At 45.3% G+C, this 20341-nt stretch overlaps 1 protein-coding gene across 26 annotated transcripts in view; it reads right to left on the bottom strand.

The window, feature by feature from the left end:
* JAKMIP3 (Janus kinase and microtubule interacting protein 3) overlaps positions 1-3531 on the bottom strand; it is a 131988-nt gene extending 128457 nt beyond the window's left edge. For 25 of the 26 annotated variants that reach the window (XR_014175616.1, XM_081955979.1, XM_081955961.1 and 22 more), the window contains exon 1: positions 2959-3531. The gene's annotated coding sequence lies outside the window, so the exon portion shown is untranslated. The remainder of the gene's footprint in view (positions 1-2958) is intronic. The other variant, XM_081955971.1, reaches the window with a different exon arrangement.
* Between the last annotated feature and the right edge of the window lie 16810 nt (positions 3532-20341).

The following is a 20341-nucleotide window of genomic DNA, read 5'->3' as shown; positions in this document are numbered from 1 at the left end:
CAATACGAATTGTATTGTATTATAACAGCACAATCCTAATCATATCTAATGAAAAGAAAGATTGTTGAAGTCAAGGATGCGTGGTTAGGATCTGGGGTTTAAGTATAAAAGGAAGAAAAATTATGAAAGCATGGCAAATTATCTGCCCTTATCTTCCAGAAAAAGTTAATATAAGCGAGGGAATTCTAATGAAAATTTAAAATGGAAAGAAAAGAATGGCATCATTCAAGAACATTTCTGACATTACAAATCCTTAAAAGTAGCTTGTACCTATGCAAAGTCATATAAAGAAATATAGTTTGCCTAATATATAAGAGTAATTTTTTTATCTCTTAAAGAAGTGGAGAGGACAAGAAAATGAACAAAAACCCTTTCATCATTATTCCTTTAATATATTTGTACGTTCTCTTTTAGTTATAACAGAGGTCCAGTTAATTAAAATGCATTTTAGGCCATCTAACATGAAATAAAACACAAAGCAGTAAAACTCTCTGTTATATTAAACATATAAAACATAATGACCATGAGTAGCAGGAGAAGTCCATTTGGAGATGTCCTATGCCAAATTAGATACATTTATTGACTGCTTCTGTAAGTTCTAGTGCAACTAAACCAATTTTGCTGAAATATAACTCATGTCAGACGCAACTAGCATGGCCATAAAAGATAAGGATTCGGGGAATAGTCATTCAAAAACATTTTGAGGAATAGCAGTTCAGAGATAGCTGAAGAGAAACGAGAGATGAGAAATATTTTCCACATCTCTGCACTAACATGTGGCAGCTGCAGCTGCCTAGAAGCAGCCCAATACACTAGTCACGTGGAGTGAATACATTTTATCACCGTATTTCATCTCTGTATCTCTACGTTATAAATATAGGTATCTGCAACAGTAAAAGTAACGCTTGTGAGAGGAGAAAATTTAGCAATTTAGGTGAAGGATTTCAGCAAAGCATCCCAGATTTTGTACATTTCCAATAACATCCAACAAAACTTTCTGAAAAAGCAGATATAACACAAAAAGAAGAATGCATTTACAAATGAGTATCAATGGAGAAGTAATCTTAAATGGCATATTATGCAGTGAACAAACAGTGACATTTGTAATCCCCTCAAGCAAGGAACACCAACATTTAGATAATATTGACCTATCATGTGGAAGTCTATGCTGCACATTGTAATTTTACTGTGAGTTCTCTAAGCAATATTTTCTAATAGCTTTTTAAAAGAATGGACTGTATAAATCACTATATTATGCATTATGGTTTTTGAACAACACAATATGGCATGCCATCTGTGTTGCACTAACAGGACAAATGTAACTGACCATCCATATATAGGGCTGATCATGCATGTTGCAGGAAGAAACAATGACCGGAATAGATTAAAAAAAATGGCACGCTAATATGCTTTTGGACTACCGGTATATATACTGCAGGGACTTAGAGTATGCTTCAGTGAATGATGTTACTGTTAAAAAACCATTTGCTTCTTGCTAGGTCTTTCTGAAAGATAATGTCTTGATTTCCCTAAGGAAATGTTATTCATAAATACCAAGGTAAGGTTTTGAAAACTTCCACAAATTTCCTTTGAAGCAGCAAAACTTAATGAGTTGAGTAAGCGGAAATCTACTAAAGGACAGCACCAATATACATAACAAAAATTTCAAAGAATTGAAGGGCAATTAAAAAATCAAAAGTAACATCTTTCGGACAATATTGTACCACCTTTCCCCCCTCGAGGTAGATACGCTTAAATTGCAGCTAAGTGGAAAAAGAAATCTAACATTTTTTTCCATAATTATATTTTTGATCTGCACAGCTCTTCCTTCTTTCCAAAATACCGTAGCCTTATCATATAGAAATAAGTAAATCCTATTGATTTCAAACAGCGAAGACTACCAGGTATGGATACCCAGAATTTTACCATCAGCATCTTTCCGAAATTGCTCTTCTAATTTTTCCCTTTTTCATTAGTATAATCTTCCTTGTTTTAACACAGGGATGAGAGGGTTATTAAACTTTGAAGTAAGTGCTGCCTCTTATTTCCAGCATTATTTCACATGCACACGAAAGTTCCTGCAAATATTTCTTTAAGGCATATAGCAGACCCTGGTTCAGAAACACATGGCTTTCCACACATCAGCTAGGCTCAGCAGAGTTCAGGTCTTCCGAGAGAATAATTCATACGTCTCGATGCTCGGAGGTTAAAGAAAAACAGTAGCACAGATAAAAGGCATGGTTTTTACCCTGTGACCGCCTATATATTAAGCACAGCATTTTTAGCTCCATCGCTTGAAAGATAAAGACACTTAACAGGTCAAAGTGCTATTTATAAGACAAGGGAAAAGCTGGCCATAAAACAAGAATTTCCACGTTAATCTAGGATTCGATCCCAGCGGCTTTCGTCAAGAAGAGGCAGTGAAATAAGAAATTCCACTTTGATCTAGGATTTAATCCCAGTGGGTTTCATTGGCCATAAATGGAATGTCAGCTGTGTCAAGGAATTGCTTGTGTCATGTTCCCAGGAAAACGAGCTCTCTGGAATCTGCCAGAGGCTGATAATGGCATTGATGCTAATCTGAAAAAAGTATATGTAACATCTTACACAGGCAGTTCAACTCGACCCACTCCTTAAGTCGGAAGTATTGGAATAAAGCTGCCTTACGCAATAAAATATAACACGGAATTGGAAAGGCCTGCTTTCCTCCACTTCCCCCACCATCCTGATCAGCTTCAATGGCAAGAGGAGAAGCTTTCTGTATTTAATAGGGACCCGGTAAGGTTACTTTACTTGCTACATAGACATATTTTGCCAGCAGTGCATGCAAACAGGATTTGGCAACCGCTTGCCTGTGAAAAAAAATGCACAAGAAAAGGTTTTATATAACACTGTGCCGAGATACCAGTTCCACTCAGATCGAAAGAAAGAGAGACACAAATCCATATGGAAACTAACCTTACAGGCATGCTCCAGCTTTCCTTGTTTGCTTTACCTGGTGATAGTATCAGTCCACGCATTTGCGGTATGCTTCATCCTAGAACCTGCCGGCTGTTTGTAGCAGACAGATTGCAATTTGGAGTTGTTGGGTTTTTGGTTTTTGGTTGGGACGTTTTGCCATTTACCTCATTTGGTCATTTTGAAAAAAATCAATTCAAAAGGTCCACTCCATCCCTGACTTCTCCAGATGCTATATTTTTTATCCTCCAAAGAGTTGAGAGGGTGATTCGGCAAGCCAGTCTGAGAAAGCATTGAGAGGAGGAGAGAAGAAAAGGAGGAGAGATGAGAAAGGGCTGAGAATCAACCGTGCAGGGTTCTCTTTTTCTTTTTTTTCCTGTTTGGTTTTTTTTTTTTTTTAAAGAAAAATCTGCTCACCCTGCACACACAGTCTTGCAAGGAAAAACCAGGCCAGGTAAACTAAGGAAGGTGCTAGAAGGGAATTTTCACAAGGAGGTTGCAGTAGTAGCCCGGTGATGCCCCCCGATCCTTGCTTTTTCTTCCTCCTGGGAAAATGAGCTCATTGTAAGCATCCAAACCCCAGCCCCTCAGCCATTGCAGTGACACTGCAGCTAGGCATCAGCCTCTAGGCACGTCATCAGAGGAGCTCACTTCGAAAAAGTCGGCCCTCCCTTTTGGGAGCAAAACGCCACTTTGAAGGAGGGCATTGCGCACTGAGCAACAAGCTCTCGGCAACCACGCAGTTGTTCGCTGGGTGGTTTGCTTAGAAAAAGGCAGCATTATTCTTCTCAAGCATCCTGGGCAGGGTGTGAGTTCTTGCTTTCACTCTGGGCGTTGCCAAGGCTACCGAGATCTCTCTTCCCCCCCCTCCCCTCCCTCTTCCCTGCTGCCAAGCACATACGCAGGTTGGAGGGATGCTGTTACGGAGATGCTCCAGAGCCCCTTTGGAGTTTGCTTCAACCCAGGAGTGATGACACGTACGTTGGGGAGAAATCCTGAGGCTCACCTGGGAGTGGGTTATTAAAAGACTGAGCTTGTTCAATAAGAGCAAAAGAAAAGTCATTGCTAAGTATTGCTTGACTTTGCTCACAAAGGGAAATTTGCTTGCCAAAAAAAAGAAAAGAAAAGGAAAACAGCCAACTGAGTCTCGCGGGTCAGGCACCAGGCTAGAAAGCAGGAAACTGTGAGTTCTAGTCCTGCCTTAGACACAAAAGTCAGCTGGATGACTGTGAGCCAGTTATTCTCTTTCAGCCCAACCCACTTTGCAGGGTTGTTGTAAGGAAAATAGGAGGAGAAAGAAGCATTAGTTATGTTTGACATCTAGAGTTATTTCTGAAAATAATGAAGGTGGAATTTTAAAAAAAAAAGAAGAAAAGAAAATTCAACAATTAGACCGCCTAAAGGGAAAATAAAGAAAAAGAACAATTTAGCAGCTGTTTTTGCAAAGTTCAAAATGTGTGAAATCAAATAAAATACCAATGGTCCGTCCTCCCCAATGTAGGAATTCTCTATTTTGCCTGAGAAATCATTATTATACCTAGTGTAAATCAACTGTGAGAGAAACAGGACATGAGCAAAATATAGGGTAGAATGTAACATAAGATTCTAAGATATTCTATTCTGTTTCTCTTTCCCTCCCTCACAACCTCTCCCCCCACATCTCTAGACATATTTAATTGTCGGAATATCCCATCTTCTCTCCCCAAAATTGTGCTGCTGAAAAACTTGTGATTTCCTTTCTTTCTGCTGTGTGTGTGGTTGTCTTGTTTGGATTATATAAGGACTTGGCAAAACATGAAGTTTATCTTCAGTAACACATAGGCTAAGGTCCAGTGACGTGCGGTGAGGTTTATGGGTGGTGAGGCACTGATGTCATCAAATGATCATCATGAAGGGAGGATTGTGACAACTTTGATCTTTGCAAGCGTGCAAACAAAATACCCCAGGATCAGGGTGGTGGGGACAGCAACTCCTATCGCTGCACTGCGGAGAAGAGCCAGCCTCAGATCAGCGCTAGCCACTGTCCCCTTCATGTTGGCTCAAGAAGGAGGGGAATGGGACCGCGTGTGCAGGAGGCTCCTCAGCACTAGCCTCAGATCAGCGTGAGCCGCTGTCCCCTTCATGTTGGCTCAGGAAGGAGGTGAATGGGACCGCGTATGCAGGAGGCTCCTCAGCGCTAGCCTCAGATCAGCGCGAGCCGCTGTCCCCTTCATGTTGGCTCAGGAAGGAGGGGAATGGGACCGCGTGTGCAGGAGGCTCCTCAGCGCTAGCCTCAGATCAGCGCGAGCTGCGGTCCCATTCCCCTCCTTCCTGTGCCAACATAAAGGGGACCGCGGCTCACGCTGATCTGAGGCTAGCGCTGAGGAGCCCCCTGCACAGCGTGGCTCTTCTCTGCAGCTCAGCGGAAGGAATTGCTGTCCCTGCCACCGTGATCCTGGGGTATCTTGGTTGCACGCTTGCAAAGATCAAAGTTGTCACAGTCCTCCCTTTTTTAGAGGCTTTTTTAAGCCTGACCTCAGCACTTGCCTTTTCCCTTTTACATTTTCTTTTCTTTTCATGATGAGAGCGGTGAGGCTCTGCCTCCCCTGCCTCCCTTGACTGCACGTCACTGCTAAGGTCTTTACATATTCTATTGGCTCAAGAAGCATGGTCAAACAGTTTCAATAGGCAGCATGAAAATCAGACCACCACAGAAGAGTAAGCAAGCAGAATCAATCTTGTAAACTACTGGTTCTTCCACCAGTCTGAAGGCATCAAGTAAAAATATAATCACCAGGCAATCAAGCACCCAAATCCAGATGATTCAAGAAATATCAGGGTTTACAAGAATGGCCTGCTTGCTAAAGAAAGCAGATTGGGTGTTTACTTATTCCTTAGACCCCCTCAGAGTCCACTGTTGCTGATCAATTCCAGGCTGGTGCCTGTTGAGGTCTATAAATGTGCAAAACATGAATAGTGTTCTGACCTAGGCTTCCTGAGACAGTAAAAATCACACGCTTAGTCCCCAAAACCATCTTTTTATTAAAACTGCTGTGAATTAGGTTCATTCACAGCCCTTAATAAGTCACAAATAGTTTGTAAAGAGTCCAACAGAAATCTGACACAGTCTTTCGGGATAAGGCTGATAAACACCCACCTTTATCTCCTTTGAAATGCTGCCAAAGACCTGAATGCCAATTGGCTTTGCAAGGCCAAACAGAGCACAAAGTTAAAAAGGAGCTTCAGAGTTTTAACCGACCAGAACACACAAATTTGCTTCCTGCAAAAGCTCACGTGCCTTTGCTCCTACTTTATGTCTTATGGGAGGGGCCAATCATCTCCAAGCCTTACTCCTGAGTCGCCCCTTTTGTCTTAACTGTTCTTTCTGCGCATGTGTGCACTGGGAACAGGCTTCCCCTGTTCCTCTGCCTCGCTGATGTCAGACTCTCGAGGCTCCGGAGGCAGCACATAACTTCCAGATGGCTCTGGCCACCTCTCTGCCTCTGACTCAGAGTCCTTGTCCGAGCCTTCCCCAGACTCCAGGACTGGCCCATGTTTCTCCCCAACCTTCTTACTGTCTGACTCTGCTGCCAGTTCCGCAGGCTGCCGGTGAATCGCAACAAATAGAATATGTTCTTTTCTCTCTGAATGTTCCATTTTTCTTCTAGAATGTACTGATCCAGACTTCACGAATCTTGGAAATCATTTCTTCTAGAAGATCTTAACCATCACTCCCCTGTCATGGTCAGATCACTCACTCCTCCGACTTGACTTCCCTGGTGCTACCCCCCGCTGCGGGGAGGCGGAACCAGAAAATACTAGATGGTTCCGCCCCAGGCGCCTGATGGAACCAGATAGGTTCCAAATGGAGCTTGGGCCACCTCCTGTAGCCCTGACCCGCCCTCGGGTAGAGGACCTGGTAGTCGCGTGGAACAATGCGACTACCGGGGCCTTGAACCGGGTGGCGCCTTTGCGGCCTCTCCGGCGGCAACGATCCACCCTGGCCCCTTGGTTTACCGAGGAGCTAAGGGTGATGAAGCACCACAAGAGATGCCTAGAGAGTCATTGGTGATCCTCCCGTTCCGAATTTGACCGAACACAGGTACGAGCCCATTTAAGGACGTACCTTGTGGCATTGAGAGCGGCCAAACGTCAATATTGTGCCGCTCTCATTGCATCCGCAGAGAACAGCCCTGCCGCCCTGTTTCGGGTGTCCCGCTCCCTCCTGTTTCAGAGGCCGCGGGAGGCCCCTTTACAGGGTAGGGCAGAGAAATTTGGGAAATATCTGCAGGATAAAATCGCTCAAATCCGGAAGGATTGGGTCCCTTTCAGTGGCCCAGTGGAGGCGTCCGTGGCGAGTCTTGAGAAACCAATCTGGGAGGAGTTTGACTTGGTTGCCATCGAGGATTTGGACAGATTGCGTGGACGACTGCAACCTACCACATGTTTACTGGACCCGTGCCCCTCCTGGCTTGTACTGGCATCCTGGGAGGTTACACGTGACTGGCTCCTGGGCCTAGTGAACGCTTCGTTGGGTGAGGGGTCTCTTCCGGCCGCCTTGAAAGAGGCGGTGGTGAGACCCTTGCTCAAGAAACCTTCCCTGGACCCTACGGAGCTGGCCAATTATCGTCCTGTCTCCAACCTTCCCTTTCTGGCGAAGGTTGTAGAGAGTGTGGTGGCTTATCAGTTTCCACGACATCTGGAGGAAAATGATTATCTAGACCCGCGCCAGTCCGGCTTTCGCCCCGGGCACAGCACAGAGATGGCCTTGGTCGCGTTGGTGGATGATCTCTGGAGGGCCAGAGATAGGGGTCGTTCCTCTATCCTGGTCCTATTAGACCTCTCGGCGGCTTTTGATACCATCGACCATGGTATCCTGTTGCACCGACTGGAGGGGTTAGGGGTCCGGGGCACCGTTCTGCGGTGGTTCGGCTCCTACCTTTCCAGCCGGACGCAACGTGTGTTGGCAGGGGAGCAGAGGTCGACCCTAAGCCCCCTTACTTGTGGGGTGCCACAGGGGTCGGTCCTCTCGCCACTCCTGTTCAACACATACATGAAGCCGCTGGGTGAGATCATTCGTGGCTTCGGGGTGGGATATCATCTGTACGCTGATGATACTCAGCTGTACATTTCCACCCCGAACCACCCCAACGAGGCCGTCGAAGTGATGTCCCGGTGTGTGGAAGCCGTACGGGTCTGGATGGATGACAACCGACTCAAGCTCAACCCCTCCAAGACGGAGTGGCTGTGGGTTCCGGCCCCCCGGTTCAACCAGTTAATCCCATCTCTGGCCATCGGGGGCGTACAACTTGCCCCCGTGGAGCGGGCGCGCAATTTGGGCGTCCTCCTGGATGCCCGGCTGTCCATGGATGACCATGTGACAGCCGTGGCAAGGGGGGTGTTCCACCAGGTTCACCTGGTGCGCCAATTGCGCCCCCTATTGGACCGGGACGCCTTACGCACAGTCACTCATGTGCTGGTGACGTCTCGCCTGGACTACTGCAACGCTCTCTACATGGGGCTTCCCTTGAAATGCACTCGGAGACTACAGTTGGTCCAGAATGCAGCCACGCGGGTAATTATGGGGAGTACAAGGTACTCCCATGTGACACCTCTCCTGCGCGAGCTGCACTGGCTTCCTGTGGTCTATCGGGTGTGTTTCAAGGTCCTGATAATGATCTTTAAAGCGCTCCATGGCTCAGGACCTAGCTACTTACGGGATCGTATCCTGCCCCATACATCCCTGCGACCCATTCGCTCGCACAGAGAGAGACTTCTCCAGGTGCCGTCCACCAGACAGTGCCGAGGGGCGGCGCCTAGGAGCAGAGCCTTCTCTGTGGCGGGCCCAGCCCTGTGGAATGACCTCCCTCTGGATATTAGGACTACCTCTGACCTCCGCTCCTTCCGTGTAAAGCTCAAGACCCACCTATTCCAAGTAGCTGGCCTGGCTCAACCATAATTTGATCATATCGCTCCTGATGGGTTTTTAATTTTGTAATTTTATTTAGGGGATTTTAAATTGCGATTTTAATTGTTTCCATTCATCTGTCTACCTCCTCCATGTACACGTATACGTCTATATTCTTGTGTATGTATTGTCCATATTTGTATTTTATGTGTTTTTTATTGTACGCCGCCCCGAGTCCTTCGGGAGAGGGTGCGGCTAACAAATAAAATTGTATTATTATTATTATTATTATTATTATTATTATTATTATTATTATTATTATTATTATTATTATTATTATTATTATTATAAGATCTATTTCTGGAAAAAGATCATGTTAGAATATAGAATTATGAATTCAGTACACATCTCATTCTTCCCAAAGAAAGCAGCCCTGCAATCTGCACTATGACACACTCAGTTTGCTACACTTTTAACATTGGCCTTGGCATTCTTTCGGGATTAGTGGCCCACAGCTGACAAAGTCTTTTCTGATGCTTCCAGGGAGCTACTGAAAATGGCAAAAGAGAATAATGGCATGGTACTCTCGTCTTTAAGTTTATCCTCACAACGATGACCCTGTGACATTGGGTTGGTTTTCAAAATATTAATTAACTGAATGTCACTTAGTACATCTACACCACTACAGTCAGTCCATTTCCTAGTTCAGTAAACTCACAATGTGTCTTCTTTGAAAGGGGGATATACGTGTAGTAATAATATAATATAAATAATTATTATGGATAAACGGAGATGTGTACTACTCATTCAACACCTGCTGTATTCCCCAGTTCCCCACCCTCAATGCTGTTTACTGTCTACATGAATCCACTAAAATAACATATCCAGAGATTTGGTTTTTGATAACACTAGTTGGCACCCAATGTTGGCACCCAATGTTATGGAGGTAAAACTGAAATTTTCTGGAGCTGTTGTCAAATATTGCAATAGTAATAACACTTTGACTTATTTACTACTTATCAACACTTTACAGCCCTCTCTAAGCGGTTTATAGAGTCAGCATATTGCCCCAAGCTATCTGGGTCCTCATTTTACTGATCTCGGAAAGATGGAAGGCTGAGTCAACCTTGAGAATCAAACTGCTGGCAGCCAGCAGCCAGCAGAAGTAGCCTGCAGTACTGAATGCTAACCATTGTGCAATCAATGGACCAAATGAGAGTGAATAAATAAAACATTTCAAACTAGATGGAAATAACATTGTCAGTGGTGAAGTTCCTGTTCAATCAATGTCCAATTTAGTTTCCGTAGATCACCTGCCTATTGAAGAAGCAGGCTTGCAAACTTTAAATTGTTTTAATTATGTTTGGTACATTCCCATTTTGACTATTGCAATATATATAGGTCTGCATTTAGTGAACTAGAAATAGCAACTGGTCAAAATAATTTGCTCGCATGGCTGACTCATACATATTATCCAATCATATATTCATATATTCATATGATGTCAATGATTTATTTGTGCATGGGACTGTTCTATTCTGGGCTCTTAGTTAAAAGTATTGGTTTTACACATGGAAGCTCAAAGTCTGGGAATCAAAGTACTTGAAAAATTACCTTTTCCCATTAACATCGACCTAATCTTTAAATTATTTCCAGAGGTGCTGTTGTGTGTTTTCCTAGCTAGCCATTAATTGTAAAATAACTTCTCCAGAGAGGATCAATTATCACTGAGTTTATAACTTTTCAGAAAGAAACATATACAGTATATATGGGAGGGAACTCACTCCTCCTCCTTTCTGTCTATCGGCTCACTACAGGAGACCATCCAGGCAGAAAACCATATTTTTAATGTTGCCTTTTTATATTTGTGTTTTTAAAAAATGTTTATTTATTTTTCTTTTAAAAAACAAAACAACACATACAGCACAAGAGCAGGGAAGTAAAAAAAAACACAGAATTTCATCAAGCATGTCGTTTGGTTACAAGTTTTTGTGTGGTGGTTTTTACAATTAAGGATACGGTCACTAATTATCCATTAAACATAGTTAAGTATTTCATTGAGCATTGTGTGTTCAAATTATCATTAGTATTCTTTCTTTTGTGACAACCCTTGTTTCTTTACCTCCATAATTATATACTAGGTAACAATAAGTCTTTATAAAATTATATCACCATTCTCTCAAAGATAAAAATAAAGATTAAGTCAAAGAAAAAAAAACTCATTACTTCATATAAGACATTTCTACTTTCCATTAGCCTTAGAATTTCAAATCGTCCTCAACTCCAAATTTAATTTTCCATTATTATTTGTCAATCCATGTAGTTATTAAATATTTCAGTCTATATTTATATCCATTATTCATTACATCATCATTATTCCATTTTATATTGTAAGATAGTTACCAACTACAATCATACCTAACAATTTAGATCAACTCACTCTTATATGTTAAATACCTTATTATTCTTATATCGTATAAGTAGATAGTCTGTTTCATAGTTGAAGCATGTATATATGTATGTATGTATGTATGTATGTATGTATGTATGTATGTATGTATATGTGTGTGTTGTATTTGTGCTGATAAATAAATAAAGGAAGACTAGTATAGATCTATTTCAAGCTATTTAGCTTTTATCAGCTAGCCATACCCTTACTGGGATTCGAACCTGGGCTGTATTACATATTAGGCAGTGTATTAGCCACTAAGCCACAGGCTCTCCTCCTTTATCAGCTAAGCCAGGGAAATAGGTATGTATTGTGTCTTTTTATTTGCCATCCAGGCAGAAAACCATATTTTTAATGTTGCCTTTTTATATTTGTTTTGTATTTGTGCTGATAAATAAATAAAGGGAGACTAGTAAAGATCTATTTCAAGCTATTTAGCTCTCATCAGCTAGCCATACCCTTACTGGGATTCGAACCAGGGCTGTGTTACATATTAGGCAGATGTATTAGCCACTAAGCCTGGATGGTCTCCTGTAATGAGTCGATAGACAGAAAGGGGGAGTAGTGAGTTCCCTCCCATATTTGGGCATACCAGGGGTTGTAACACAAATACATACCTATTTCCCTGGCTCAGCTGATAAAGGAGGAGAGCCTGTGGCTTAGAGGCTAATAAACTGCCTAATATGTAATACAGCCTAGGTTCGAATCCCAGTAAGGGTATGGCTAGCTGATGAGAGCTAAATAGTTTGAAATAGATCTATACTAGTCTCCCTTTATTTATTTATCAGCACAAATACAACACACACACACACACACACACACACACACACACACACATGTTCGCCTTGTTTATTTGGGTCTTTTCCCGTGTAAGATTGAGATTGTCTTGGCAACGTTTCAGCGAGGTCTCACTCACCATCTTCAGGCTGGTGTTTTCGGCTTAAAAAGCTGAAAATACCAAACTGAAGATGGTGAGTGAGACCTTGCTGAAATGTTGCCAAGACAATCTCAATCTTACATGGGAAAGGTACCAAATACAACAAGACCAGCATACCTACACCTGTGAAAATCTATGAAAACATTTATATGTATGTATGTATGTATGTATGTATGTATGTATGTATGTATGTATGTATGTATCAGTGGTGGGTTTCAAATTTTTTTGGAACCTACTCTGTGGGTGTGGCCTCCTTTGTGGGAGTGGCTTGCCGGCCATGTGACCTGGTGGGAGTGGCTTGGCAGTCATGTGACCAGGTGGGCATGGCTAACTTGGAAAATGTGGTGAAACTCACTTAACGATGCTCTTGCTTAGCAACCAAAATTTTGGGCTCAATTGTGGTCATAAGTTCTTTTTCTTTCTTTCTTTCATCTCTCTCTCCCACTTTCTTTTTTTCTTTTTCTTTTTCTCTCTCTCTCTGGCTCTTTCTCTCTCTCTCCCTCTCTGTCTCCCTCTGTCATTTTCTCTGGGTGTCTATCTGTCTGTCTCTCTCTCTGTATCTCTGTCTCTCTCTCCTCCTTCCCCCATCTCTGTCACTCTGTGTGTGTGTGTCTGTCTGTCTCTCACTCACTCTGTGTGTGTGTGTGTGTGTGTGTCTGTCTCTGTCTCTCCCTCTGTCTCTCTCCCCTCCCTTCCTCTCTCTCTGTCACTCTGTGTATGTGGGTGTGTCTGTCTCTCACTCATTCACTTAATCACTCACTCTGTGTGTGTCTCTCTATCTTTCTCTCCCTCCCTCCCCCTCTCTGTCTCTGTGTGTGTGTGTGTGTGTGTGTGTGTGTCTGTCAGTCTCTCTGATTCCCTCCCTCACTCCCTCTCTCTGTCTGTCTGTCTGTCTCACTCACACACACACACACACTGTGGTCACCTTGTTGAGTGTTCCAATCACATTTGAAACACTCAACAACTGGCCTGCATTTATGGTATTTTGCAGCATTCTGCAGTCATAGGACCAAAATATATGGTTAAAAGCATATATTTTGGTCCTATGACTGCAGAATGCTGCAAAATACCATAAATGCAAGCCAGTTGTTGAGTGTTTCAAATGTGATTGGAACACTCAACAAGGTGACCACAGTGTGTGTGTGTGAGTGAGACAGACAGACAGAGAGAGAGAGGAACAGAGAGGGAGTGAGAGAGGGAATCAGAGAGAGACTGACAGAGTCTGACAGAATCAGAGAGGTACTTTTAACTATCTGGCAGCGGCGTTTTTCCTTGGGGGGCTCCTCAGAACATCCTAAGACTTCGGAGGGAAGCCTCCAGCCCGGAGCAGGAGCAAAGCCCCTTTTCCAACTGGCCTTTCCTCGCTTGGAGGGCTTTGGAGGGAAGCTTCTGCATAAGCCCGGCCGAGTGACAACAAGTTCCCACCGTTACGAAGCCTCGGAGGCTGTAATTTTCAAAGCTGTGCGCGCCCGCCTGTTTTCCACGGCGTGGAGCAGCAGCGAGGTTTGTGTGGCCGGCAATCACTCCAAATGCCATCCGGGAAGACGAGGAACGTGAGGGGGGACCGTTGACGGCCTCCGCAATCATCGCTCGCCTCGCAGAGCCTCGCTGCTGCTCCACGCCGTGGAAAACAGGCGCGCGCGCACAGCTCAGAAAATTACAGCCTCCGAGACTTCGTAACGGCGGGAACTTGTTGTCACTCGGCCGGGCTTATGCAGAAGCTTCCCTCCGAAGCGTTCTGAGCCTCGGAGACTGTAATTTTCTGAGCTGTGCGCGCGCGCCTGTTTTCCACGGCGTGGAGCAGCAGCGAGGCTCTGCGAGGCGAGCGATGATTGCGGAGGCCGTCAACGGTCCCCCCTCACGTTCCTCGTCTTCCCGGATGGCATCCTGAGTCATTGCCGGCCTCGCAGAGCCTCGCTGCTGCTCCACGCCGTGGAAAACAGGCGCGCGCGCACAGCTCAGAAAATTACAGCCTCCGAGACTTCGTAACGGCGGGAACTTGTTGTCACTCGGCCGGGCTTATGCAGAAGCTTCCCTCCGAAGCGTTCTGAGCCTCGGAGGCTGTAATTTTCTGAGCTGTGCGCGCGCGCCTGTTTTCCACGGCGTGGAGCAGCAGCGAGGCTCTGCGAGGCGAGCGATGATTGCGGAGGCCGTCAACGGTCCCCCCTTGCGTTCCTCGTCTTCCCGGATGGCATCCTGAGTCATTGCCGGCCTCGCAGAGCCTCGCTGCTGCTCCACGCCGTGGAAAACAGGCGCGCGCGCACAGCTCAGAAAATTACAGCCTCCGAGACTTCGTAACGGCGGGAACTTGTTGTCACTCGGCCGGGCTTATGCAGAAGCTTCCCTCCGAAGCGTTCTGAGCCTCGGAGACTGTAATTTTCTGAGCTGTGCGCGCACGCCTGTTTTCCACAGCGTGGAGCAGCAGCGAGGCTCTGCGAGGCGAGCGATGATTGCGGAGGCCGTCAACGGTCCCCCCTCGCGTTCCTCGTCTTCCCGGATGGCATCCTGAGTCATTGCCGGCCTCGCAGAGCCTCGCTGCTGCTCCACGCCGTGGAAAACAGGCGCGCGCGCACAGCTCAGAAAATTACAGCCTCCGAGACTTCGTAACGGCGGGAACTTGTTGTCACTCGGCCGGGCTTATGCAGAAGCTTCCCTCCGAAGCGTTCTGAGCCTCGGAGGCTGTAATTTTCTGAGCTGTGCGCGCGCGCCTGTTTTCCACGGCGTGGAGCAGCAGCGAGGCTCTGCGAGGCGAGCGATGATTGCGGAGGCCGTCAACGGTCCCCCCTCGCGTTCCTCGTCTTCCCGGATGGCATCCTGAGTCATTGCCGGCCTCGCAGAGCCTCGCTGCTGCTCCACGCCGTGGAAAACAGGCGCGCGCGCACAGCTCAGAAAATTACAGCCTCCGAGACTTCGTAACGGCGGGAACTTGTTGTCACTCACCCGGGCTTCTGCAGAAGCATCCCTCCGAAGCGTTCTGAGCCTCGGAGGCTGTAATTTTCTGAGCTGTGCGCGCGCGCCTGTTTTCCACGGCGTGGAGCAGCAGCGAGGCTCTGCGAGGCGAGCGATGATTGCGGAGGCCATCAACGGTCCCCCCTCGCGTTCCTCGTCTTCCCGGATGGCATCCTGAGTCATTGCCGGCCTCGCAGAGCCTCGCTGCTGCTCCACGCCGTGGAAAACAGGCGCGCGCTCACAGCTCAGAAAATTACAGCCTCCGAGACTTCGTAACGGCAGGAACTTGTTGTCACTCGGCCGGGCTTATGCAGAAGCTTCCCTCCGAAGCGTTCTGAGCCTCGGAGGCTGTAATTTTCTGAGCTGTGCGCGCGCGCCTGTTTTCCACGGCGTGGAGCAGCAGCGAGGCTCTGCGAGGCGAGCGATGATTGCGGAGGCCGTCAATGGTCCCCCCTCGCGTTCCTCGTCTTCCCGGATGGCATCCTGAGTCATTGCCGGCCTCGCAGAGCCTCGCTGCTGCTCCACGCTGTGGAAAACAGGCGCGCGCGCACAGCTCAGAAAATTACAGCCTCCGAGACTTCGTAACGGCGGGAACTTGTTGTCACTCGGCCGGGCTTATGCAGAAGCTTCCCTCCGAAGCGTTCTGAGCCTCGGAGGCTGTAATTTTCTGAGCTGTGCGCGCGCGCCTGTTTTCCACGGCGTGGAGCAGCAGCGAGGCTCTGCGAGGCGAGCGATGATTGCGGAGGCCGTCAACGGTCCCCCCTCGCGTTCCTCGTCTTCCCGGATGGCATCCTGAGTCATTGCCGGCCTCGCAGAGCCTCGCTGCTGCTCCACGCCGTGGAAAACAGGCGCGCGCGCACAGCTCAGAAAATTACAGCCTCCGAGACTTCGTAACGGCGGGAACTTGTTGTCACTCACCCGGGCTTCTGCAGAAGCATCCCTCCGAAGCGTTCTGAGCCTCGGAGGCTGTAATTTTCTGAGCTGTGCGCGCGCGCCTGTTTTCCACGGCGTGGAGCAGCAGCGAGGCTCTGCGAGGCGAGCGATGATTGCGGAGGCCGTCAACGGTCCCCCCTCGCGTTCCTCGTCTTCCCGGATGGCATTCTGAGTCATTGCCGGCCTCGCAGAGCCTCGCTGCTGCTCCACGCCGTGGAAAACAGGCGCGCGCGCACAGCTCAGAAAATTACAGCCTCCGAGACTTCGTAACGGCGGGAACTTGTTGTCACTCACCCGGGCTTCTGCAGAAGCTTCCCTCCGAAGCCCTCCAAGCGAGGAAAGGCCAGTTGGGAAACGGGCCAGAAGACAAGGAACAGCAGTGGCGGCGGGGAGTCAGCCCCGATGCAAAAAAAACGCCAAGGGGGCGGGGCCGGAAATTACTTCCGGGTTCATTCTTCAACCGGTTCGCACGATCCGGTGCGATCCGGTAGAAACCCACCACTGGTATGTATGTATGTATGTATGTATTCGGGTCTTTTCCCATGTAAGATTGAGAGTATCTTGGCAACGTTTCAATGAGGTCCCACTCACCATCTTCAGGCTGTGCCTTCAGCTTCGTGCTTGTGCGAGCAAAGCATGATCGGAGCTGCCGTCTTTCTATAAATATTGGTGGGGTGTGTGTGGAGTGCTCGCTTTGTTGCTGTAAGTGAATTGGTTGGCCGTGTTGTAACATCTTGATTAGTTGATGGAGTTGATGTTTGCAGATTAGTCAGCTGTTTCGTAACATCCTGTCTGGCATTTGAAGCACGCAAATCTTAAAGCTGTCAAGTTACAAGACCCTTGCACCCCTAACCCTTTAAAAAAAAACCAGGGGTGTTCAAACTTGACAGCTTTAAGACTTGTGGACTTCAACTCCCAGAATTCCTTCTCTAGTCATGTTGGCTCAGGAACTCTGGCATTGAAGTGTGCAAGTCTAAAGCTGTCAAGTTACAAGACCCTTGCACCCCTCACCCTTTAGGAAAAAAACATCAGGGATGTTCAAACTTGACAGCTTTTAAGACTTTAAGGTTTAGATAGGACTCTTAGAGGTGGGGGGGGGATTGGTGAGCCAGCCAATCAGTGAGCAGTGGGTGGAGCAAGCGTGGTCCGGACGGGTGGTGGGAGGGAGCTGGAACCGGTTCTAAACGGCACAGTAGATTTGTGAAACCTCTTCTATAGAAGAGGTTAGAACTGGCAGGAACCCACCTCTGCCTCAGTTATAGTGAGAGTCCTGGGTCCTCCTCTAGAATTATCTGAATCTATTGAGCAACAAAAATTATTGGTAATTGCTATCACTTTTGCTCTATTGAACTTGGCAAGCATATGTAATGGTAAAGGATTCTTGTGGCTCCAGAGCTTCACAAAGAATTTTTTTTTAGAAGGGAATAAAAGGAAACAAAGCTTGCTGCAGAATTCTGAAATAGAATGCTTGAAACAGAAACATTCTATTTCAGAATGTTGAAGCATTCTGACTTTAAAACTATGCAGCACCTATGTAGATTCCACTGGTATGATCACTATTCTCACTGAAGTCAGGGCAAGTGAAGCTAAGATCATTTATCTTCTCTGAGCTACTAGCAATAAGCACTGTTCTTTTTTTCTTTTCTTTTCTTTTCTGCACTTCTACTGTTGCTATTTCTACTGGATTATTTTTTATTACCCATTTTATTTGTTCTTCCGAGGACTTCTACAGAGGGTTTAAAACTCAGCAGAAGTTTGACTAAATAATAAATCAATGCAATATCATGACTTGTTCTGGTTTTTTTTTTTCCAATTAATGACCAAAATGAAACAATTTATTCCTCTACAGCCAAAATGCCATGCTAATATTGCATTATCAAATGTAAATGTAATAACGCGTGAATTAAAATAAATGAACACAAGAAGCTAACTGCACAGCTCACGCAGTATAGTGTTCTTCGGGTTTTACAGAGCTTTTTACGTGAAGAGACAATTGAGTTAAAATATAATTGAGTTAAAGCATAATTGTGTTACTGTGAGATCAGGTCAGCAAATTTTTATCCAGTCAACATTTGATCCTATGCCGAAGGGAGTTAATTTGCACAATGCTTTTAATTTATGCTTCCTATTTTTATGTTGTGGTCTGTATTTAATTGCATCTTATAATCTTGAGGATTCCAGTGAGTAGAAAGGTGGGTGGTCAAATAAATAGATCTATAGCTTGCACAAATCAAATAAGTGTCAGAGTTGCTTCTGAACCCACCTGTTCAATTTAGCTGGCCTGGCCTAATCCCAGTTTAGTCCCTCAAGTCTGTATTTTAAATTTTTAGGGGTGAGTTTTTAGGTTGTTTTTAATTTTTATCACTTTGTACAGCCTATTGTTTAATTCGATTTTACGGGAATTTAAGGGTATTTATTTATTTATTTATTTTTATAATAAAATTTTATTGGGTTTTCAACATTTATAGGGAAAAGGGTAAATGGACAGGTCTACAAATTTTGGCAGTTGCAAAATGTGAAAGGCGCCCCTCCCTCCATACCCATAGTATACATTTATATATAATGCATTGGTATATAATTGATTACAATCAGCATATTAGTTCTATTACTAAATTCAATCAGATTAAACATTACAGTATAAAATCCAAGTATAATTCCATTATCACTTTCGGTCAATTTACAATAATATGATTTTCTTGTTTATTTTTGTGATCTGAGTCTTCTTGCTATTGCCCCATCTCCCTCCACTGGCAGAGCTCTGGCCCCTCCCGTGTCCTGCGTGTCCGTTGTAATGTCTGGTGTTTTCTCTAGGAGTGTTTTATTTTTTTCCATAAAGGCCTGCGCCTCTATGGGTGAATTGATTCTGATTCTTGTCTCCTCCCAGAATATCAGCATACCTTCAGGCATCAACCATCTAAACCACACCCCTTTCTGGTATAATTTATTTGTTAATTGCGAATAATTCTTCCTTTTTTCTCTAATCTTCTTAGGGATCTGCTTCAGAATGGTTATCTCCATATCATGATATGTCAATGCTTGCCCCCTTTGTACACCCAGAATTTCATCTCTTGTGCTTTTTCTAAGAAATTTAATGTGAACCTCCCTGGGTACATTGTGTGTTCTAGCATAAGCTGAGTTCACTCTATAAACCAGGTCTATATCCCACCCCATCTGTTGTTTTTCTTTGTGTGTGTAGTCAGCCAGGATGTTTGTCATGATGTCCCTTATGTTTTCCCCATCTTCTTCTATAACATTTTGAAATCTAAGATAATAGGACATTCTCTCAAATTCTAATTTCATCTGTTGGATGTCAAGATCTTTGTTCCCTTTCTGCACAGCTTCTACCACCCCCTTCACCTCCTCCACCCCCCCTTCCACAAGGTTCAGTCTTTGTGAGTTCTTATAAATTTGGGCTTGATTTTCTTTAATTTCATCTTTCATTTCCCTTAGCTGTTTCTTGATTTCCTCCTGGCCCTGTAAAATTTGTTGAAGCATTTGTTGAAAGTCCATCTCTGTAGTCTTGGGTTGCATCAGTTCTGTTATCTTTGACTGTGTGGCTGGACTGGATGTTGCAGATGTTGGAGCAGACGTGGCAAAGCCAGGTTTTCCAGGAGGTGGTCTTTTGGATGCCATCCTTTATAACGTTAAAAGTTCAGTCCATATATAAGATAAACAGTTAGAAAAGAAGGGTAGCCAGGTGAATTCCGGGAGCAGGAGAACCAGGCAGAAGAGAATCTCTCTAATAAGTCTGGCAATAGATGAAAAGTTTCCCCTAGAAAGTTCAAAAAATACCAATCCACAAGAGTTTCCTCTGGGAGACACGGAGAGAAAGACCGGAAGCCTGAATTTTAAAGGTGGAGTCAGGTTTCACAGTTCATAAAGACAACGGAAGTGTGCCATCTTGCCCTGCCAGTTTTGGGCACAGAGGCATAACAAAGTTTTTAAAAAAGTTCCAGAAGTCCTCAAATCACAGTAATATATAAAATTAAATTGAAAAGAAAATCATCTCAACCTGGGTGAGGCTTCATTCGTTGGCTCTCCCCCCTCCTCCTCCCCCGGGGGCTGAGAGCAAAATTGTTCCTCACCGCTTGTCCAAGGGGGGGGGAAACCCCCCTCCCTCCAGCCGCGCCTCCAACTTGCTCCGAAAGTTGTTTTAAAGAAAGCTGAATAATCCTTCGTGCAGAATAGGGAGTGAAGAGAGAAGCAACCTCACCGCACCGCAGCTGCG

Source organism: Natrix helvetica, assembly GCF_964273705.1.
Source record: "Natrix helvetica genome assembly, chromosome: 5".
Lineage (NCBI taxonomy): Eukaryota > Metazoa > Chordata > Lepidosauria > Squamata > Natricidae > Natrix > Natrix helvetica.
Note: the sequence above shows the minus strand (reverse complement) of the source record. Positions and strands in the feature narration are given on the sequence as shown.